Raw genomic sequence first — 25,078 nt, 5'->3', positions numbered from 1 at the left:
TAACCTAAACCAGTCTCTGTGGGAATGAACTAGAATTAATTCAATATTACTTGCGATCACGTATACTTGTGTGAATATTAGCGCATGTTTCATCCTAACATGTTTTTGGTGTCGCTTCCGGGGACTCGGTGTTAATTTTTTGTTTATGTGCTTGATATAAATGGTCGTTAAAGTTCAGTGACTCATATATTTTACCTATGTGTTTTCTTGTTGCTTTTTCAGGTACTCTAAAGAGCGTTTATGTAAACGAGTTCTCGATCTCGAAAGAGAACACTGGATAAAGCGGAGGAAGAAGTTTTAGCGGAGGAAGAAGTTCTTTTAGAAGAGGAGAAAGTTAAATAAGAAGCTCTTATTGCAATGGGTGAACCAGAAGTGAATACAAAGGCTTTGATGGACTACTCTCAGTTGAAAATCAATGATGTTCAGTCTAGCATTGTCAGACCAGCCATCACGGCTAACACTTTTGAAATCAAGGCTAGCATGAGTCAGATGGTGCAGAACTCGGTTCAGTTTGGGGGTTCTCCGACGGAAGATCCAATATGCATATTAGAGATTTCATCGAGATCTGCGATACTTTCAAATTCAACAATGTCTCTGAAGATGCCATTAAGTTGAGGCTTTTTCCATTCTCTCTAAGGGATAAAGCTAAGTGATGATTGCATTCTCTACCACCGGGCTCTATCACAAAGTGGGAAGATCTTACTCAGAAGTTTCTCACTAAATTCTTACCCATGGTAAAGACAGCTCCAATCAAGAATGCTCTTACTTAATTTGCGCCGCAATCGGGAGAATCTTTGTGTGAAGCTTGGGATCGTTATAAGGAGATGCTGAGAAAGTGTCTTCATCATGGGATGCCTGATTGGATGATCATTAACTTCTTTTATAATGATTTGGGTACGACTTTTAGACCCATGCTTGATGCAGCATCAGGTGGAGTCTTATGGGCTAAAAGCTACGATGAAGCTTATGATTTGATTGAACTGATGGATGTTAATGAATACCAGAACCCTTTTCAGAGACTAACTCAAGGCAAAGTAGCAGGAATTATGGAGGTAGATGCAGCTATTGCTATAGTTTCCCAGCTTAAGGCTTTGGCAATGAAGGTGGATTCTTTGGCTAATTATGGAGTTAATCAGATCACTAGTTTTTGTGAGCTTTGTGCTGGTGCGCATAAGAGAGAGCAATGTGCTATTTATAATGAATCAACTCAGTTCGTGAGCAAATTTAAGAGGTCGTAACAACCAGTTCCAGCCACCTATCATCCCAGCAACCGCAATCATCCTAACTTCAGCTGGAGTAACACTTGGAATGCAATGCAGCAGTCTTATCAGCAGTTTGCAGCAAAGCAATGCAACCCTCCTGGTTTTCAGCAACCATAATATGCACCAAGAAAACAACTCCAACTACAACAATCTAATGAAAAATATGAATTGGAGGAGTTGAGGCACATGTGCAAGAGCCAAGCGGTTTCTATGAAGACCTTGGAATCAAATTGAGAAGATTGTCAATGCCTTGCTGAATCGACAACCTGGTACACTCCCTAGTGATACTGAAGTGATAGGAAAGAAGGAAGCAAAAGAGCATGTTAAGGCAATTACATTAAGGTCTGGGAAGGTTGCAAGCCAAGAAAAAGCTAAAGTTCAAGAATCTGAAAAGGTGGCTGAAGAAGAAGTGCAGAAGGAAGTAGAAGTGGAACCAAGGAAGAAAATTGTGGAACAAAATCCTCCTGAGGGTAATACATGGGAGAAACAGGTTTATCCTCCACCTCATTATCCTAAAAGGCTGTAGAAGCAAAAGTTAGATAAGCAGTTTGCCAAGTTTCTGGAGGTGTGCAAGAAACTTCATATCAACATACCTTTCATTGAAGCTCTCGAACAAATGCCTAGCTATGCGAAGTTTATGAAAGGTATTCTCTTTCGGAAAGTGAAGCTCGATGAAATAGAGACAGTTTCCCTCACGGAGGAATGCAGTGTTGTGCTTCAATAAAAGATTCCCCCGAAGCTTAAAGATCCTGAAAGCTTCACTATTCCTTGCACCATCGAAAAAGTATCTTTCGACAAATGCTTGTGTGACTTGGGAGATAGCATCAATTTGATGCCTTTTTCTATCTTCAATAAGTTTGACTTCCCTGATGCAAAACCAACTTATATGACCTTGCAGTTGGCCGATCATTCTATTATATATCCACGAGGCATTGTGGAGGATATCTTGGTCAAGGTGGAAAAACTCATCTTTCCTGCTAATTTTGTAATTCTTGATTTCGAGGAGGATAAGAAGATTCCCATAATCTTAAGAAGACCATTATTTGCTACGGGCCGAACCTTGATTGATGTGCAGAAGGGTGAGTTCACTATGCGTGTGCTGGATCAGGATGTTACTTTTAATGTGTTCAATGCCATGAAATTCCCTACTGATAATGAGGAGTGCTTAAAAGTGGAGTTGGTCGATTATGTGGTTACTTTAGAACTTGATCAAATGTTAAGGTCTGATGCCTTAGAGAAGGCCTTGTTGGAGAATTCAGATAGTGAAGATGGTGATTGTGATGAGCAGTTACAATATTTGAATGCTTCTCCTTGGAAGCAAAGGCTGGATATGACTTTTGAATCTCTTGGATTGGAAGAGCTAAAAAATTCTCCAAAGCACCTCAAGCCATCTATTGAGGAAGCTCCTACACTCGAGCTTAAACCATTTCCTGAACACTTAAGGTATGCATTTTAGGTGATACATCTACTTTTCCTGTTATTATTGCATCTGACCTTTTAGGTAGTGATAAGGAAAAGCTCTTGAGAATTCTGAGAGAGTTCAAATTGGTAATTGGATGGACTATAACAGATGATTCCCTTCTTATTGCATGCATAAAATTCTGCTAGAGGAAGGTAGCAAGCCAACTGTTGAGCAACAGAGAAGGTTAAATCCGATAATGAAAGAGATTGTGAAGAAGGAAATTCTCAAGTGGCTAGATGCAGGGATCATCTATCTTATTTCTGACATTTCTTGGGTGAGTCCAGTACAGTGTGTGCCAAAGAAAATTTGTATCACAGTTGTTGCTAATGAGAAGAATGAGCTCATTCGTACTCAAACAGTCACGGGGTGGAGAGTTTGCATGGATTACAGGAAGCTGAACAAAGCCACGAGGAAGGATCACTTCCCTCTTCCGTTTATTGATCAGATGCTTGACAGGTTGGCTGGGCATGGGTACTATTATCTTCTGGATGGCTATTCGGGTTATAATCAGATTTGTATCACTCTAGAGGATTAGGAAAAGACTATTTTCACTTGTCCGTTTGGTACTTTTGCCTTTGGAAGAGTTTCTTTTGGTTTGTGTAGTGCACCTGCCACATTTCAGAGATGCATGATGGCTATCTTTTCTGACATGATTGGTCCGAATATGGAGGTGTTTATGGATGATTTCTCCATGTTCGGTGATTCTTTTAAAGAGTGCTAGCAAAATCTTGGCATCATTCTTAAAAGGTGTGTTAAGACTAATCCGGTGCTCAGTTGGGAGAAATGTCACTTTATGGTGCAATATGGCATCATTCTTTGGCACAAGGTCTCTAGTAAGGGTCTTGAGGTGGACAAAGCCAAGGTGGGGGTTATCGAAAACCTTCCTCTACCAATTTTTGTTAAGGGAGTCCGCACCTTTCTTGGTCATGTGGGTTTCTATCGGTGTTTCGTCAAGGACTTCACTAAAATCTCTAAACCCTTGTGAAATATTTTAAAGAAATATGTCCCTTTTAAGTTTAATGACGAGTGACTAGCTACTTTTGAGATCTTAAAGAAAAGTTTAATAACGGCACCTGTCATAACTGCACCTAATTGGAATGAACCTTTTGAAATGATGTGCGATGCAAGTGACTATGCAGTTGGAGCAGTTCTTGGGCAGAGGAAGAACAACATATTTCATGTGGTCTACTATGCTAGTAAGATCCTCAATGGTGCTCAACTGAACTATACTACTACTGAGAAAGAACTCTTGGCTATTGTCTATGGTTTTGAGAAGTTTCGATCTTATTTGCTTGGGACAAAGGTGACAGTTTTCACTGATCACGCTTCAATTCGCTATCTCATCATGAAGAAGGACTCGAAGCCTAAATTGATTCGATGGATTGTTTTACTTTAGGAGTTTCAGTTGGAGATCAAGGATAGAAAAGGTATTGAGAATCAAGTTGTTGATCACCTCTCTCGGTTAGAAGATCCGAATATGACTTCACAAGATAAGAGATTGATTAATGAGTCTTTTTCCTGATGAGCAGTCGTTTGGGGTGAAAGAGGAAGAACTGTGGTTCACAGACATTGTGAAGTACCTTGTGAGCAATATTATGCCTCCAGACTTGTCTTTTGTTCAAAGGAAGAAGTTTCTTCATGAGGTGAAGTGGTACATATGGGATGAGCCATTTCTGTTTAGACAAGGAGCTGACCAAATCATCAGGAGATGTATTCCATACAGCGAGATGGAGAGTATCTTGTGAGACTGTCATTCGATTGTTTATGGAGGCCACTATAGTGGAGAGAAGACAACAACTCGTATCCTTCGAGCGGGATTCTTCTTGCCTACTTTGTTTAAAGATACGCATCAGTTCATTTTCAAATGTGATCTTTGTCAGCATGTTGGTAATATGTCTAAGAGGGATGAGATACCTCTTAATGTACTTCTTGAGGTTGAGGTCTTCGATGTTTGGGGAATTGACTTCATGGGGCCATTTGTCTCATCTTACAATAATCAGTATATCTTGTTGGCGGTTGATTATGTCTCGAAATGGGTTGAAGTCAAGGCTTTGCCGACGAATAATGCAAAGGTAGTGCTTAATTTTCTTCATAAGCAGATATTCACAATATTTGGGACTCCAAGAGTCATAATAAGTGACGAGGGATCGTATTTCTACAATCGCAAGTTCACTGCTATGATGCAACAATATAATGTGAATCATCGCATTGCTACAGCCTGCCATTCTCAGACTAATGGTGAAGCTGAGGTGTTTAACAGAGAGATCAAGCGTATTCTAGTGAAATTTGTATGTCCATCAAGGAAGGATTGGTCTTTGAAGCTGGATGAAGTTGTTTGGGCGTCTCGAACAGCATACAAGACTCCGGTAGGCATGTCACCATTTCATTTGGTTTATGGTAAGGGATGTCATTTGCCTGTGGAGCTCGAGCATAAAGCGTATTGGGCTTTGAAAAAGTTGATCCTTGATATGGATGCAGCTGGTAATAAGAGGATTCTTCAATTGAATGAACTCGACAAGTTTCGACTTCAAACGTATGAGAACAACAAAATATATAAGGAGAAAGTCAAGAGGTGGCATGATAGGGGTCTAGTGCTCAAATCATTTGTGTCGGGGCAACAAGTTCTTTTGTTCAACTCTCATCTTCGTCTTTTTCCTGGGAAATTAAAGTCAAGGTGGTCAGGGCCGTTTGTTATCAAAACTGTGTTTCCACATGGAGCGGTGGAGATTTTTGAGAATGATCCAGGCCAATCCTTTAAGGTGAATGGACAGAGGTTGAAGTATTACTATGGAGATACGATAAACCATGAGGTGGTTAGTTCCGCTTTATTGTCCACTTGATCTCAGGGATTCTACGTCAAGCTAGTGACGTAAACCAAGCACTTCTTGGGAGGCAACCCAAGTTTTTTGTACATTAGTAGATAGAGGAAGAAGAAAACAAGAAGAAAATTCCAAAAAAAATCAAAAAAGAAAATATTTCAGTGTCAACTACAGAAGCACGGCACGCCCGCGCTGAGAAGCGGGAAGGCCGTGCTGAAAGTACAGTAGCACGGTGTACCCGCGCTGGTATGCGGGGCGGCCGCGCTGGTATGCGGGGCGGCCGCGCTGGTTTTGCAGAAGCACGGCGTGCCCGTGCTGCTAGGCGGGGCGACCACGCTAACTCCCTGAACCTGAAAAACAGAAAAAATCGAAAATTCAAACATAAAATTAAATTACATCCGAATATCCCTCTCCCAACTTCCATATTCCCCTCTCTAAATCAGTTTCAAACTCCCCATTGCTCCCAATATTCCCTTAATCAAATCCCACTTCTTTTCCAAAACTAATTCCTAATTCCCTATATATATACACACTTATACACAATCTTCTCCATCACTTCTCAATTCTTAAACACACAAATCTCTCTTAAACACATCTTTTCTCTCAAACTTATTCGAATTCAATGGCAGCCAAGAGACAACGAATCCAAGTTAGCAGCAACACCACCGATTATTCAAGTGTTGGAGGTGTGAGACCCAGGTTTTCTACTCCGGAGGCTGAAGCGGAGTATACGAGGTTGCTATCGAAGCCCATAGTGAAGGAGAGAGGAATTATGCCATCGGGGAGGGATGGTAAGTTGCTCGAGATGATTATAGAGATGGGTTGGGTTGCTTTTTGTGAGATACCCACTACTGTGCCCATGAGTGTGGTTCGCGAGTTTTACGCGAATGCGAAGGCGGATAAGAATGGTTTTGCTGTGGTTAGGGGGTTAACGGTGGATTACGGTGTTGATGCTATTAGGAGGGTGATTAACCATCCCGAGAGGAGGCAAGAGTAGGAGGTTCAAAAGCTAAGACGGGGGACGATTTTAACTTGGATTTGATTGTTGCTACATTGTGTGTGCCAGAGACTCACTGGAAGTTCACTAGGGGCACGAACGAGTATGACACTTTCCCTGCCTCGTGGATGAACAGGTTTGCACGTGCATGGAATTCTTTTATTTGTGCTAACATTATGCCTTCATCACATGTGCATGATGTTACTGTGGAGCGTGCACGGTTATTGTGGGGGATTCTTCAGGGAGATTATGTGGATATCGGGTCGGTGATTTATCAGGGTATTTTGAGGTTTCTGCGAGGCAGCACTACGGGCTCTATTCCCTCTATGTCCATTGTGATGAAGCTGTGTGTGGCGGTTGGAGTTCATTGGCCCGCACACGAGCAGCTTCAGCTTCCTAGTGCCCCTATTGACAGTTTTACTCTTTTGAGTATGCAGGAGTTGTCACACCCCAAACCAAACGCACTCACATACTAAATAAGTACGAACTATAATTATATCACAAACTTATAATTCTAAAAGATAATAATAATACGATTACAGACCCAACCAAAATAATAGCAATCCCGAGATCTTTACAAGTTCAGAGTTTGGAACAGCCCTTTTAACTAATACCACAATTACATACTAATGGATATTGCCTATATATATTCTACCTGCGCCCTCAAATGGTCTTCACCCTGCCTACTAGTCGTCTTACAGACGGTCTTCTTGGTACGAACCATGATTGCTAGCTGCAGAACAGGGTTAAATACAAGAAATTGAGTTAATACGCTCAGCAAGTACTAACAGTTCTATTATACAATGCATTATCTCAAAATTACAGGTTCATGATTCAAGAGGTTATAGATGCTTAAGAAAAATGACAATAAGAAACATGAAGTAATAATATAAGAGCTTGGTAGAATCATAACAATCGAAACATGGCATATGATATCATGGCATCGGGCAATCATGTTATAAATATCAAATCATCAAAATCATTTTAGGACGCTACGGATTACAGCCGGTGATCAGCCGCGAAGTAATCCCGAACCACGCTGGGTTCTCAAATGTAATGGGATCCCTAGGCTATATGTGATCCTATCAATAACGTGAAAAGGACTTACGTCTGGGTCCAATCCACTAAGATAAGAAAACATTTTATTTTTAATGATTTATAATATGGATGTCGGGAAAGATTTGATATCATTTTAATGGAATTATAACAAGAGAATTCAATTTCACTAATGAAGTTCGCTTTAGGGAATTTGATAGAGAGTTTAGTATTCACGGTCTAATGGATAGGGAATATTTTGAGGGTAAGGTACTAACAAGATAATGAGATATTAATGGAAGTATTCGAATTAATTAATGACATGGTGATTATTATAACTAAGCATTCATGAAGGAAGTATATAGACTTGCAACAATTATAAGTATAAGGAGGTAGTAACTTGCCAAAAATTATAAGCATAAGAAAGTATTAACTTGCCAACAATTATAAGAAGAAGAAGTAGTAACTCACCTTCCAATAGTTCTAAGATTATTCGATCTTGAGAGCACGAGTCTTCCCCTTCGCTTCAGAACCTACACATTATATTAACTTCATTACTATTCACCCATTACACCTCATACACCTATAAGCTCCTAGACTCACTATTACCTTTATCATAACTGTCACACCCTAAACATTTACAAAAGACAATATACAAGTAATTATATTAGTTGACAAAAGGAAGTAAATACATCTGAATCCAAGATCTTACAGTTTAGGGTTTGGAACAGCCCAACACTATTAACTATTACAACCTGATTTCAATATCGAGTCCTCACACACAAAATCACTAACTACCTGAGCTCAAACATACGAATCAGCATCACAAGTCTTACGCGCTGTCTACTTGAATCTAACCATATCTGCTAGCTGAAATATCAGGGTAAGAAAGTAGTGAGCCAAATGTTCAACAAGCGCTATAATATACATAAACAAGAATAAAACATTAACAATGGAATTGAATGATTTAACAATATAGTATCAAAAGATAAACTTTCAGGATGATGGCATCTTTTATTGTAATAAAACTATTCAAAACCATTTCCTTATCAAAAACCATTTTATGACGCTACGGATTACAGCTGATGATCAGCCACAAAGTAATCCCGAACCTCGATGGGTTCTAGAACATTAATGGGATCCCTAGGCAACTTTTTAGCCTACAAATTAAGAGCGGAAAGGACTTTCGTCTCAGTCCAGATCAACTATCTAAAGAAAATATTTGTCCCCCTTTGGGACTAGAAATCCAAATTTTAACTTTTTATTTTATAAACTGATGCCAAGTGACGGTTAATTTCTTAAACAATGAGCATCTTTATCAAGGTTTCTAGATCAACTTTGAAGCACAGGGAATAGGTCCACTAAATTTCAAGGCCATGATCAACTAGACTATACTTTATCAAGGGAATTGCAAGGTTTCCATTCACAAGGAATTTGACAATGAGATTTAGCAGGGATATCGGATAGTATGAAGGAACTAAGTCAAACTAGGTTCAAGGTAATGGTTCCAGTTAAGACATAGGTATTAAAATATAAAGAAGGTGAGCATCAGTTCAAATTATAATAGGGTTTCATATTTTAGGGGTAAGAATAGGGTTATCAAGCAATCATCAACGACTTTTAAGGGATAACTGACTTTTAGGTATCAAGATAAGGTTACTGAGTATAACTTGCACAGGGTTCCACATCACATTTACTTGGTATATTAGCATGGTATGACTTTTGAATTACTTGCATAGAAATCTCCAAGCAAAGTTAAACTACTTGCAATAGATATTTGAGGGTTCATGGCATTTTCATATTATACAAAAGATAGATTTGAAACCATTTGGATCATATATAAAAGCTGGGCTAACACTATCTTGCAGTATAAACAAAAAGGTAGGTTGAAACACCTGCCTTAAGAAAGGCTTGACTTTACTGGCAGGAGGGAGCAAGTGGAGCTTCACTCGACTTTAATGGCAAGTTTACCCTCGTCTCGAGAGCCTACACAAAATAATAATATCCTCATTATAATATATACTCACTAACTCAACCTAATTATAAACCGAAATTACGCACATTGGCACTTAGGCCTATATACACATAAATGCTTACAATTACCTTATAAGCATAATAGTTCACATAGCCACTCATGTTCACATAGCACATTTAAGTACATAATAATATATCCATACATAATATATTGCATCACTAGGCTTGGATGATCTCTCTCCACTTACTCAAGTCACTTAGTTATGTTGAACTAGCCAAAACTCTTAATATCGTCCTCATAACTCGAAGTGCCTTTTCTAAACCATCAAATTCTTATGGACCTTGACTTAGGCCTTACAATCTACTGACGTCATACTATCTTACAACTATGGTGGTCAACCTAGGCCTCACTAATAAGTGCCAAAAAACTAAAGGTTAAGTGATTTTGCTCATTATAGTGATTTCAAGGTGACACCAATGGGTTTATGAGTACAATTGACACACTTACACTTCAATTTTACCTCTCAAAATTGTACACTAGACTCTTCTGACCATAAAGAAACTCTCAAACTTGGTGTGGCTCAAGGGCCTAGCTTGGGCCTACCTGGGCCTAAGCTTAAAGTCCAATGTTCCCCTGTTTTCTGGACAGAAAAGTCTCATGTTTTGCACTAACTTATGACACATGATTCTAACTCAATTCCTATGAACTATGGCTGGAAAAACTCCACCGACACTCCCTCTAACTAGGGCTAACCAATGCCTAGTGAGGGCCTATAACGACTCGTGTATTTTTAAAGTATTTAAATATGTAATTGTGGAAGTATTAAATAAATAAAGTATGTGTATAGTTTCTGTCAGCTCGGTTTTATTTTATTATTATGTATGCGTGATTTATGGTGTACAGGGTTGTCCCCGTAATTGATTATGAAATTTTATTGAATTGTTTCAACTTTTAAAAGTAATTTTAATGCAAATTTATTTGTATAAATATGTGGATTGTCTCTAAATTGTTTTAATAGTTTTATAATTACAATAATTATTTTTAGGATTTTATAAAATTTAGAAATCAATATTTCATCAATTATTTAGCCCACTATGATTTTTTGATTACATTTAATTGTAAAATCTGTATTTAATTCCAGAATTCTTCAAAAATTATGAAACTCATATTTATTTTAGTTTGGAATATCCCGAGAATTGTAAAATTATTTTGGAAATTTTTAGAATTACTTTCACCCGCGCGTTGATTCGTTTCAATGATAAAAGCGGGTATAAATTGTGTTTCAGAATTTGTTTAAAAATTAGGAAATTTATGTTTTTATTAACTTCGGGATATTTATAACATTTTAAGATTATTTTCGTGATTTTCTGAATTTGTTTTAAGTGTAGCTTGGTTCTTTAATTGTGAAATGCGGGTATCTCGTGTGATCCAGAATTGTTTTAAAAATTATGAAATATTATTTTATTAGTTTTTAAATATTCCGAAGATTTTAAAATTTATTTCTTAATTTTTTTTTGGGATATTTTAGTTGCGTAATTGTTCGTTAAAATTTCAGAAACGGAATAAAGTAGGTTGTCAGAAAAAGAGAAGGGACACGTGTTGCATTTTTATAATTCCTGTGATACGTGGATTGAATTTAGGCCACAAGCAGATGACTTATTTTTCTTTCCCTGTTCTCTTTTCTTTTTTCCCCTGTATTCCTCTCCCCCTGTTCTTCGGTTTTTCTCTGCTCCGGCCATCTGATTCCTCCGTTAAGTCGCCGCCTCCGCCTCTTTTTCCCGGTGGCCTCCTTGATTCCGGCCGCAGCTCTGTTCCGCCTTGATCTGTTATACTTGTGTGCGTGCGTGTGTGGTATATATTTTGGTGTGTGTGATTATCATATATATACACCTCTGTTATGAGGCTGTTGTTCCATTTTATTCGGTTGCCCCCGGAAAAAGCTCCGGTGAGTTGACCCAGCTGGTTCGTTTTGTTTGGGCAGCGCGTGTGCGTTTGTCACCTTGTGCTGTTTGCCGAATTGTTTATGCGTATTGTTGAAAATAATAGATTAAGTTTATTGATATATGCAGGAATTATTGAGTATAATTCGTGAAATAAATATTTTTACGGAAATTGTTATTAATCAATCGGTGAAACTCGTGATGGGCATCCGAATCGGGTACCTCCGAGATTCGCCGCTGTCAGCGATGAATTTCGAGGAGCTGACGGTGGACTGTGATGTTTAGTCTGAGTCCTAAAATTTTAAAATATTAATTTAGTTCGTAAAGTTATTTTCAAAATGAAAAATATCTATCAGATATATAAAGATATCTAAAGATTGTATCGAGATTTGGTTGCGTAAGTGATTGCGGTTGTTGTTGAATGGTTTGGATTAATCATTTGGATTGATTGATTGCGGTGATTGACATCGGATTGCTTCGTTGGGTTAGCCGATAAATAAAGGAAGTGTTGCCCGATTTTCGAGAAATCGAACAACGGAAATACGGGAGTGTATCCGGTAATTATCGGGACGTCGAGCGAGTATAAGTAAATACATATACGTATGTTTTATACGAAACCTGATTGTATATTGTAGTGAAACGTTTTGCCAAAACCAATAACCCTAATTTCATATAATGAAAAGTATACGTATTTTCTAGGAAACGAACACCGAACCGATTTTTGAGAACGTGAACCCTAACTGATGCCTGTATTACAATAATGTATGTGTTACGAGTCGGGTTTTGTTAAGGCACAGGTAGATTGTTAGAGAGGATATGTCAAGCATAATCGAAATTCTAAATTAGGGTACTTCGACTCTGTAGGTTCTAGTCGGAAGGCCCGAGAATTGGCATTGGACGAAAGATAGTTTGGTGGGCAGTCGAAAAGCTCAGTAAGGTTCCAATCAAAGGACTTAAGTGTTGAGGTCGAATCTTGGGTGATCTAGTGGATAGACAATAAAGCCTGAGTGATAGATTCGACTCAAAGTCGATCCGTAATAGTTTTAAAGCCCTGCAAGGCAAGTACTTCTAAAACTTTTTCTAGATATAATGCAAATATTTCTAAATTCTCTTGTGACATATTGTTAAGTATTCAAAATAACTCTGTTTTATATTGTAAGTACTTTGAATCCTTCAGTCTTGAACCTGAGCCTCATCATTTGATCTTTGAGCCGTAAGCCATATTCTTTGTAAACCATCCTTTGTTGATTTTCAGATACCAAACCACACAAATATGATACTACTCCCCAAATGTATAACTACCAAACACTGGAACAAAATTGTTTAAAAACACATAAACTTTTATACCCCAACCATTCTTTATAACATCAAAGAACTAAACCTTGAAAAATCATTATTCGTCTAATACCTGATCCTCTTACAGGCTGAAAACCGTTTCTCATAAATACCCTGATATACCCTTGTGATACCCATGAATTGCATTACACTTTTATTCAAGTGTTTTATCATCATTTATTATGATCTTGTTTTATTGAAGTATATTGTTTATCATACCGAACTGTTTTAGAATTGGATAGTTTTCTTATGTGGACCAGATTCGTGGTAAGACCAGATTCTTGGTCGAGGTAGGCCAATGTGTGCCTTGGATCCAGTAATTAGAGCAGAGCTGTGTGCCTTGCTCGGGGTTAATGTGTGACTGATCAGCAGCCTAACCTTGGTTTTAAAACTTAAAATGAATATCCAATTCTAACGATTGTTTGACAATAAACTTGATTCTTCTGAATCATCCCATTTGAATATTGTTTAACCTCAGTTATCATTATTATGACTTGCTGAGCTAGTTAGCTCACTCTTGCGAATCTTTTATATATTCTACAGTTAAAAAGGATATGGTTGATAGCGAGGTTCCTTAGTCCAGAGTACGAGCTAGGATTTCAGATTGAGTTGGATCGAGCTAGCAGGAGCTTCTTATGGTAATAAGATAGTAAGATTGTAAGAATAATTTCATTATCAGTTGTAAGTTAAATTAGTTGGGATTTGGTACGTTGTAATAAAAGTAAAGGTTGTAGCTTGTTTTCATACTTTAACCTGTTGCGATCCGTGGTTATGTAAAGCAGGGTCTTTGAAAATATTATTTCTTATACAGGTTTTTATATTGTGTATGTGTTGTGGACCCCAAACTTCTGACCCGGGTTTGGAGGGCGCCACAGGTTGGTATTAGAGCTACAAGTTATAAGTCACTGAAACAAGCCTAGATTATCGGGATTGGGTAGAGGGTTAGGATTAGGAATAGGAAATAGAAATATAAGACATCGTAAGGTTGAGTGCGACTTTATAGTAGGTTTTCGGTATGATTCGTGTTGCGATTCGAGATTCTTAGCTTGCGATGTGATTTCTAGACAACGGCAATGGCAGATCCTGATTTCCTTGTATCATCTGATCGTTTGGAGCCATCCGTTCGAGGATCGTCATCTTCTCTCAGATTTGATTTGTGCCTTATTCTTCCATCAGTATTAATAGTGTTATCTTTTGTTATAACAGTTGCACCCTTTCAAGCTATTCCACACTATTTTATCACCTCTTGATATGAGACTACCTATTTAAGAACCTCCATCTATTTATTCTTGTTTTACTGAACATTCAGCTGTGAGTGTATCTTTTCAGTTTACTTTACACCCTGTTCTATACCCCCAGTTTAAAACTTGTCCTATGAAGCAATCGTACCTACGAGGTTGGATTCGGGAGTTAAGTACATGATGAGTACTTGAGATATAAATAAAGGTGAGAAGAAGTTTAGAAAGAAAATTCAAGTGTTCCGGAGGATAGCTGCTACCAGGTTAAAAGAAGTCATTAGTGACTAGGCCACCCATGACTAGCTTGTAGAATGGATTATATGAGTTTTGAAAGAGAATTAGAGAAGATTATGGATCTGGAGTTTTCTTGAAATTAGATAATGGTGCTATGACGATGTGATATATTTATAGTAATAAGGTGATGTGACATCAGCCGACTTGTTGACTATTGGATAGCCTGTTCTACATTAACAACTGCAAAGATGATGATAGGAGTATTACCATTATGGAAGCTTTGATATGAAGCTACGAATAAGATAATGTGCAGCGACAACCAGAGTTTTATCGATTAAGAAAGATAAATGGACCTAATAAAGGAGAGGAGATAAATTGAAGTGAATGGACTTTTGAATGATCATTTCTTTAACTTGGTACCTTGTTATAGATAGGAAGGACAACAACCAACTCATATAGTAATGACGACCAGATGTACAATCTTCAAAAATTTTAAAAAAGTTTTCGAAAAAGATTTTCCCTTACAAAATTTCTAAAAGCCATTTTGAATAAAATAATTTTTAAAAATTGGTTGTCAAGTCACTACTTGAGTTTCTTGTTTGTTATAAGATCAGATTACTTAAAAAGTATGTGTTTCAGAAATTAGTATGGTTGATTTCGAGGGCGAAATGGACCCGCTATTACGAAGCAGTTTCGATTAATCCTAACAGCAGAATGTGAATCTTGTTTGATGAGATTAACAACAGAACCGGAGTACGGAAAAGCTATTTATCTAGTGGCAGAGACCATTAAAGTTTAAAGAATTCATTGATTTAAAAGGAGCTTGGGCATGACCGAGGAAGATTGGGAAGATTTTCAGACTTTTCTAAAGGAAGAACATTCTTAACAAAAGAATCATCATTTTAAGTGGCATAGATAAAACTTGAAGTTACCCGATAAGAGCATACTTATGATAGAATTTTTAGGGTATTAAACGTGCAGGTAAGAAGCTAAAGACACAAATTAGTAAGAATCTATCCTAGTGCTTAAATTACGATGATATTTCAGCAGACTTTCTAAAGTTATTAAATGAATCAAATGGGATTTATTGATCGAACCAGCTCAAAAGAGGTACAGGGATGAAATATGGATGGTGACCAATCGTATCACTCTTTTCTGCAATATTACAGCGTATATTCTTTTTGATTCCTAAATATGTATGAACTTCTTTCCTTGATAATTCTTTACTGTGATAAGAAAAGGAGGATGTTACTTTCCTTTTAAATTTAATTCTTCCCCTCAAGTTTGCTCTCTGATTGGGATAAGCAGTATTATGGTGAGACGCTTTATCAGGATGATAAAGAGTCGGGTGGGACGTCACCTAATCATGTGTTGTACGCCATATGGTACGAAAGACTGGCCATCTTAAGTACCAACGTGGTTGTCTCATTCATATTCAAATTATTACTTCTTCTTTCTTTTCAACTATAATTTTTGTTAAATTGTTAACCCTTCTAGTTGTTTCGTTGTACTGTCGTTCTTTGCAAGAGTTTTTCAAACAAAAATCAACGTATCCTGAATCAAGCGGACGAAGTTCCATCTACCTTTCACGCATGGAAAGAAAACAAGGGCATATGGCGAGGATTGCAAATCACTAGCCCCAGTCAGGGATGCACTAAGAGCCAAGGGAATCTACTCCAATAAGGAAATAAGGATGGGTAGTATGACCTTTTAGTCAGAGTGGTTAAGAAAAGATAAGGAGATGTCAAGAGAAGAGAATGGATCACGATGTTAATAGTTAGTAAGAGCAAATTTATGTACCCAGAAGGACGATCACGATATTCTCAGATTTTCTTCCAACAATTGGATGCTACAAGTAAAAGAATTAAGAAATGAGATACTACAGGGAATTTACAATATAAAATATTTAATTTACTTAAGAAATGCCAAGATATACGGAAATTTAAAGAAAAATAGTGATAACCAGATATAAGAAGGAAATTTTAAAATGGATTAAGAAGTGTTTGATATGTCAAAGAATTAAGGCGAAGTATCGGAGGCCTAATGGACAAGGCAGACAAAGGAGTGGTTTTACAAGAAGCGAATCATAAAGTGTACCAGTGATGTTGATGGAGCAAAGGAATGAAATTATGAGATTATGTACTAATTATCGGGAGTTTAACAAAATAATGAATAAGAAGCAGTGACCCCTATAAAGAATTGATTACTTACGAGACCTATTTCAAGAAGTGTGTTATGTCCCGGGGATTAACTTAAGATCCGACCTGAAAACATATCAGAGATTACGATTAAAATGAGTTATGAGCATTGCAAGCTCTGGTGATATTATGTGAAATAACAAGTGTATCAGTTGTTTATAAGGAATTAAGGAACATGGTGTATAAGGAGTACTTGGATAAGCGAATTGTATTTATTGATAACATCCTCAGCTATTCAAAGAGTAAGAAAGTCTGTGTGGAATGCCCAAGGATTTTCCTCTAAAGATTAGAAGTAAAGCAACTATATGTTAAATTTTCTAGTATGAAATTTTGACCGACGTTAACAAAAGATTCTGATTAATCCATTAATAACTACCTAAATGAAGCCGTATGGTAACAGATGCTTCGTGCAGAAAGAAAGAATTAGATGTAATTAAGACCACTGAGGAGTTAATAAAAGAATTGGAAAGAGTGGAATCTGAAGTTTAAATACCTAAAATTGATAATAAGTGAATATATGAGATTACTTTTCAGCCTTAACTGATGGAAATGAGTAGTAGATGTTTAAATGTTTGAAGAGTAAGTTGAAAATGAACACTGCTTATCATCTTTAAACGGAGGGTCAAAGTGAGGAATATAAGATATGTTGAGAGGTTGAGTTTTAAGGAAATATGGGATGATCATTTATCATCAATGTCAGCTTTAGAATGCCACTTTACCAAGCCTTATATGGACGCAAGTGTAGGTCCCCACTTTATTGAAATAAAGTAGGAGAAAGGAAGTCATCAAATCCTACGTTAGTTCAGTACACCAAGGGCATAGTGATATTGATTGAAGCAGCTCGGAGTAGACAAAGAAAGAAGGTAGATTTATATGGAGAGAGAGTATGAATATAGAAATAAGACCAGTAGTGTTAGTAAAAGTTTCACCTTGAAAGAAATTGGATAGGTCTGAATAGAGGGGATAAGTTGAGCCCTAAATTTAGTAAACCATATAAAGTTGTTCATGAGTTGATCTTACCGGCACAACAATGTGTACATATAATGAATTCTGCATGTCAATGTTAAGGCGATAAGTATCTAATTCGAATCAAGTGACTGATTAGGAGCCAATGGGCTCTTGTCCAAATTTGTTTTGCATATAGTGATCGATCCAAATTCTTAATCGCTAAAGGCGAGTCTTTGGAAATGAAGGTATATTTATAGTGGGTATGTTTGAAATCCTCGAGTAGAAGAGTCTACTTGGAAATTAGAGTCAGATATGCTTGACAAATATCCTCACTTGTTTAGTTAGATCAGATTCTGAGGACAGATTCTTTTTAAGGGGGAAGGATATAACGACTCGTGTATTTTTAAAGTATTTAGATATGTAATTGTGGAAGTATTAAATAAATAAAGTATGTGTATAGTTTTTGTCAGCTCAGTTTTATTTTATTATTATGTATGCGTGATTTATGGTCTACCGGGTCGTCCCCGTAATTAATTATGGAATTTTATTGAATTATTTCTACTTTCAAAAGTAAATTTAATGCAAATTTATTTGTATAAATATATAAATTGTCTCTAAATTGTTTTAATGGTTTTATAATTATAATAATTATTTTTAGGATTTTATAAAATTTAGAAATCAATATTTCATCAATTATTTAGCCCAATATGATTTTCTGATTACATTTAATTGTAAAATCTGTATTTAATTCCAGAATTCTTCAAAAATTTTGAAACTCATATTTATTTAAGTTTGGAATATCCCGAGAATTTTAAAATTATTTTGGAAATTTTTAGAATTACTTTCACCCACGCGTTGATTCGTTTAATTGATAAAAGCGGGTATAAATTGCATTTCAGAATTTGTTTAAAAATTAGGAAATTTATGTTTTTATTAACTTCAGGATATTTATAACGTTTTAAGATTATTTTTATGATTTTATGAATTTATTTTAAGTGCAGCTTGGTTCGTTAATTGTGAAATGTGGGTATCTCGTGTAATCTAGAAATGTTTTAAAAATTATGAAATTTTATTTTATTAGTTTTTAAATATTCTGAAGATTTTAAAATTTATTTGGTAATTTTTTTTCGGTATATTTTAGTTGCGTAATTGTTCGTTAAAATTTCAGAAACGGAATAAAGTAGGCTGTCAGAAAAAAAGAAGGGACACGTGTTGCATTCTTATAATTCCTGTGATACGTGGATTGAATTTAGGCCACAAGCAGATGACTTATTTTTCTTTCCCTGTTCTCTTTTGTTTTTTCCCATGTTTTCCTCTCCCCCTGTTCTTCGGTTCTTCTCTGCTCCGGCCGTCTGATTCCTCCGGTAAGTCGCCGCCTCCGCCTCATTTTTCCGGTGGCCTCCTTGATTCTGGCCGCAGCTCTGTTCCGCCTTGATTTGTTATACTTGCGTGCATGCGTGTGTGGTATATGTTTGGGTGTGTGTAATTATCGTATATATACACCTCTGTTATGAGGCTGTTGTTCCATTTTGTTCGGTTGCCGCCGGAAAAAACTCCGGTGAGTTGACCCTGGTTCGTTTTGTTTGGGCAGCGCGTGTGTGTTTGTCACCTTGTGCTGTTTGCCGAATTGTTTATGCGTATTGTTGAAAATAATTGATTAATGTTATTGATGAATTATTGAGTACAATTCGTGAAATAAATATTTTTACGGAAATTGTTATTAATCAATCGGTGAAACTCGTGATGGGCATCCGAATCGGGTACCTCCGAGATTCGCCGCTGTCAGCGATGAATTTCGAGGAGCTGACGGTGGACTGTGATGTTTAGTCTGAGTCCTAAAATTTTAAAATATTAATTTAGTTCGTAAAGTTATTTTCAAAATGAAAAATATCTATCAGATATATGAAGATATCTAAAGATTGTATCGAGATTTGGTTGCGTAAGTGATTGCGGTTGTTGTTGAATGGTTTGGATTAATCGTTTGGATTGATTGATTACGGTGATTGATATCGGATTGCTTCGACGGGTTAGTCGATAAATAAAGGAAGTGTTTCCCGATTTCTGAGAAATCGAACTACGGAAATACTGGAGCGTATCCGGTAATTATCGGGACGTCGAGCAAGTATAAGTTAATACATATACGTATGTTTCATACGAAACCTGATTGTATGTTGTAGTGAAACATTTTTCCAAAACCAATAACCCTAATTTCATACAGTGACGAGTATACGTATTTTCTGGAAACGAACACTGAACCGATTTTCGAGAACGTGAACCCTAACTGATGCCTGTATTACAATAATGTATGTATTACGAGTCGGGTTTTGTTAAGGCACGGGTAGATTTTTAGCGAGGATATGTCAAGCATAATCGAAAGTCTAAATTAGGGTACTTCGACTTTGTAGGTTCTAGTCAGAAGGCCCGATAATTGGCATTGGACAAAAGATAGTTTGGTGGACAGTCGAAAAGCTCAGTAAGGTTCCAATCAAAGGACTTAAGTGTTGAGGTCAAATCCAGGGTGATCTAGTGGATAGAAAATAAAGCCTGAGTGACAGAGTCGACTCAGAGTCGATCCATAATAGTTATAAAGCCCTGCAAGCCAAGTACTTCTAAAACTTTTTCGAGATATAATGCAAATATTTCTAAATTCTCTTGTGACATATTGTTAAGTATTCAAAATAGCTCTGTTTTATTTTTTAAGTACTTTGAATCCTTCAGTCTTGAACCTGAGCTACAACATTTGATCTTTGAGCCGTAAGCATTATTCTTTGTAAACCATCCTTTGTTGATTTTTAGATACCAAACCACACAAATATGATACTACTCCTCAAATGTATAACTACCAAACACCAAACACTGGAACGGAATTGTTTGGAAACACAGAAACTTTTATACCCCAACCATTCTTTATAATATCAAAGAACTAAACCTTGAAAAATTATTATTCGTCTAATACATGATCCTCTTACAGGCTGAAAACCGTTTCTCATACATACCCTGATATACCCTTGTGATACCCATGAATTGCATTATGCTTTTATTCAAGTGTTTTATCATCATTAATTATGATCTTGTTTTATTGAAGTATATTGTTAATCATACTAAATTGTTTTAGAGTTGGATAGTTTTCTTATGTGGACCAGATTCGTGGTCAGACCAGATTCGTGGTCGAGGTAGGCCAATGTGTGCCTTGGATCCAGTAATTAGAGCAGAGCTGCGTGCCTTGCTCGGGGTTAGTGCGTGACTGATCAGCAGCCTAACCTTGGTTTTAAAACTTAAAATGAATATCCAATTCTAACGATTGTTTAACAATAAAATTGATTCTTCTAAATCATCCCATTTGAACATTGTTTAACCTCAATTATCATTATTATGACTTGCTGAGCTAGTTAGCTCACTCTTGCGAATCTTTTATGTATTCTACAGTTAAAAAGGATATGGTTGATAGCGAGGTTCCTCAGTCCAGAGTACGAGCTAGGATTTCATATTGAGTTAGATCGAGCTAGCAGGTAAGTTAAATTAGTTGGGATTTGGTACGTTGTAATAAAAGTTAAGGTTGTGGCTTATTTTCATTATTTAACCTGTTACGATCCGTGGTTATGTAAAGCAGCGTCTTTGCAAATAATATTTCTTATACAGGTTTTTATATTGTGTATGTGTTGTGGACCCCAAACTTCTGACCCGGGTTTGGAGGGCGCCACAGGGCCTACCCATGACATGGTCAAAACTCCTCATTTCTAAGTTGCAACAAAACTGTCCCCTGCTGGATAGATTCTAAATTTTGGTGTGTGAATCTCACTAAATAGTTGGGTTTCTCTAATTTGCGACTTCTAGACTCAATTATACCCCAAGTATTAACTCCCTGTGGCTTGGGCCTAACAATGCCTAAGAAATGCCCATTCAAAATCAACACAAAACTCACATGCAAATACGGAAAAATTTTCAGGATTTTATCCTAGCCTTTCCATCTTAACTCCTACTTTAAAACCAAGAATATTAAATCTCAACCAAGGCAAATTTACTACTATAAGACTCTAAACTAAGTCCTCAACCAATAATGGAGATCATACATGCCCTATAGTACCAACATGCAACATAAAACTTAACATGCAACTCAAGATGATCACTAATCAAGTTCGACTAAACAAGAGGGTTATTAGCTCATAAATTCGACTTAAAATACTTAACTTACTTCAAATATAATGCACACTACCTTTTAACAACTAAGATCAAGCATAATATCAAGGAAACAATTCGTTTTAAGCATATATAAGGTTGAATTTAACACAACTAAGCATGCATGTACATTTTTGAAAAGAAGAGTATATATAACATGATTATACTTGAAAATAATGCCTTATCTCTAACATGCAAAGTAGAATATGACTTTACAACTAAAGATCAGTAGCATGCAAAGGTTTAAAAGAGTTTTATTCATGGAACACTTAGTTTATGCACATAAAAAGTATATCTCATAGAGAACACTTTAATCAACATGAATTAAGAGTTTCTCTTTTGAGATCACATAAAATTAAGACATGCAAGCATTAAAATTCATCTCCTAAGCATGGAACTTCTTGTAAAGTGTATATTATATGAATGGGTAATGGAATTGCACTAGAATGAAAAGGATTTGATGAAGAAAAATTGAAAGGAAGGGGGGAAGGGGCTTGGGCCGAATGAAGAAAAAGAGAGGGGGATGAGAGAAAATTTGAGAGTGAAAATGATGAACTTGAGTGGAGTGTGGTTTTGGGTTAACTCCTCTCTTTATGGTTCATCATGCACTAATTCAATAGTGGAATTTGGAATATACTGAAGTGCCCTTCTCCAATAACCAAGCAAAAGTGCATGCAAGAGTAGTTTAGTCTTTTAGTCGATAGAAGAAGGTTAGTGAGGTATGAATTGTCTCTTATGCCCTTTAAATTGAGTTGGAGGGTATTTGCATGCATGGGCAACTAACTAATTTGCAATTTAAAAATCAACTAATTTATATAAAACAATTTTTATAAATATAAATGCACCTCCATAAATCACAAAATAAATATCCTAAAATAGCTTATAATTTTAGAAATTTAATGATATAAAATTTGAAAATTTATTGTTAAAAGATTTTTAAAATAGATTTTTCATATAAAATGAAGTACTTTTGATTATCATTTAAAAATACTAAATGATAAGATTTTCTTTTCAATTTTTTTATATAAACTAATATAATAAACACTTAGTTTATAGGCACTCAGTCATATAGATCATCCACATTTATAATTCCACACAATTTAAATTTTAATTATAAACACATAATTTTATATAAAAAGGGTTTAGAAATACCGGCCGTAACATCCTCTCCCCTTTAAGGATTTTGTCCTCAGAATCTAGGAGAATAAGTAAGGATACCAGCTACGCATATCCGACTGTAGTTCCCACGTTGACTCTTCAACCTTGGGATTTCTCCAAAGTACTCTTACCAGCTTGACCAACTTATTTCTAAGACTCTTCTCTTGCCAGTCAAGTATTTTAACAGGTTGCTCCACAAATGACAGGTCTTCCTGAATCTCTATAGGTTCATATTCAATCACATGGTTGGCATCAGGATTATACTTCTTAAGTATTGACTCATGAAACACGTTATGCACATGCTGATACCAAGGCAGCAAAGCTAATTCATAGGCCACCTTGCCTACTTGACTCAAAACTTCAAAAGGACCAATATATCTAGGTGCTAACTTCCCTTTCTTGCCAAATCGAGATAATCCTTTCCTCGGTGATAATTTCAGCAATACGGCTTCACCTACTTGGAATCTGATATCCTTACGTGTCGGGTCTGAATACTTTCTTTGCCTATCTTGAGTAGCAAGTAATCTCTTCTGAATCAATTTGACTATCTCATGCATTTGTTGCACCAATTTCGGGCCTAAAATCTTTCTTTCTCCCACTTCATTCCAGCTGGTCGGTGATCTGCATTTCCGTCCGTATAAAGCTTCGTATGGTGGCATGCCAATACTAGTGTGATAGTTGTTGTTATAGGAGAATTCTACCAATGGCAGGTGGTCGTCCCAACTTCCCGCAAAATCAATCACACAGCTACGCAACATGTCTTCAATTGTTTGAATTGTCCTCTCGCTTTGACCATCAGTCTACGGATAATATGCCATACTCATATTCAACTTGGTGCCAAGACTTTCTTGAAAATGCTTTCAGAATCTCGTGTTAAATCATGGATCTCTGTCTGAAACTATTGATACAGGTACGCCATGTCGTAATACGATTTCACGCACATACAAGTGGACCAATCTGTCCAATAAAGACCTCTCGTTAATCAGAAGAAAATGTGCCGACTTCGTAAGGCGATCAACTATAACCCATATAGCGTCATGTTCGGATTTCGTTCGTGGTAATCCTACTATAAATTCCATGGCAATGTTTTCTCATATCCATTCTGGAATCTTTAAAGGCTGAATTAATCCACTTGGTATTTGATGTTCTACCTTCACTTTCTGACAAGTATAGCACCTCGCAACCCATTCTGCTACTTCTCGCTTCATATTTGGCCACCAAAAGTTCTGCTTCAAATCCTTGTATATCTTGGTGCTTCCCGGATGGATTGAAAATTTAGAATTATGAGCTTATAGCAATATCTCATTCTTCAATTCAGCCACATGAGGAATCCGAATTCTTGAGGAAAACCTTAATATACCTTGTTCATCCCTTTGAGTACAAATCTCTTCTCCGGTCAGTTGATTATTCTCCTATTTCATCACTTCTTCCTGAAATTTCTTTATCTTTTCCAACAATGATGGCTGAAAAGTCATAGTATGACAAATCTCCTCAGCTTTTCCGCAAACACACAGTTCTAATTCAAATCTCCTGATTTCTCTAGATAATTCCTTTGATACCGCTGCCATATTCAACCTCTCTTTCCTACTCAAAGCATCAGCTACCATATTTGCCTTTCCTGGATGATAAATTATCGAGCAATCATAGTCCTTAATTAATTCCAACCATCTCCTTTGCCTCATATTGAGCTCCTTCTGAGTGAAAATATACTTCAAACTCTTGTGATATGTGTAGATCTCACACCTTTCTCCATAAAGGTAATGTCTCCAGATCTTAAGTGCAAATACTATAGCTGCTAATTCCAAGTCATGTGTAGGATACTTCAATTCATGTGGTTTTAACTGTCTTGACGCATAAGCAATCACCTTGTTGTCTTGCATTAGCACGCAACCCAGGCCCTTATGTGAAGCATCACCGAAAATCACAAAGTCTCCTTGATCGTCGGGTAATACTAGTACCGGAGCTGTAACCAACCTCTGTTTCAATTCTTGAAAACTATCTTCACATTCTGCATTCCATTCAAATTTCTGATTCTTCCTAGTCAACTTAGTCAATGGCGTAGCGATTTTCGAGAAACCTTTAACAAACCTTCCATAATAACCCGCCAATCCTAGAAAACTTCGCACTTCCGTAGGTGTCTTTGGTCTCTCCCAACTCAAATTGCCTCAATCTTTGCCGGATCCACTTTGACTCCTTCATTTCCAATAATATGTCCCAAAAATAGAACTTTCTTTAACCAGAACTCACACTTAGAAAACTTGGCATACAACTTCTCTTGTCGGAGTATCTCCAATGCTAACC

At 36.7% G+C, this 25,078-nt stretch overlaps 1 non-coding gene across 1 annotated transcript; it reads right to left on the bottom strand.

The window, feature by feature from the left end:
• Nucleotides 1–748: 748 nt before the first annotated feature.
• Nucleotides 749–853, bottom strand: LOC141681304 (small nucleolar RNA R71). The gene has a single exon (XR_012558745.1). It is a non-coding gene; the product is annotated as a small nucleolar RNA R71 (small nucleolar RNA).
• Nucleotides 854–25,078: the final 24,225 nt, after the last annotated feature.

The sequence above is a fragment of the Apium graveolens genome, chromosome 8 (assembly GCF_009905375.1).
Source record: "Apium graveolens cultivar Ventura chromosome 8, ASM990537v1, whole genome shotgun sequence".
Lineage (NCBI taxonomy): Eukaryota > Viridiplantae > Streptophyta > Magnoliopsida > Apiales > Apiaceae > Apium > Apium graveolens.
Note: the sequence above shows the minus strand (reverse complement) of the source record. Positions and strands in the feature narration are given on the sequence as shown.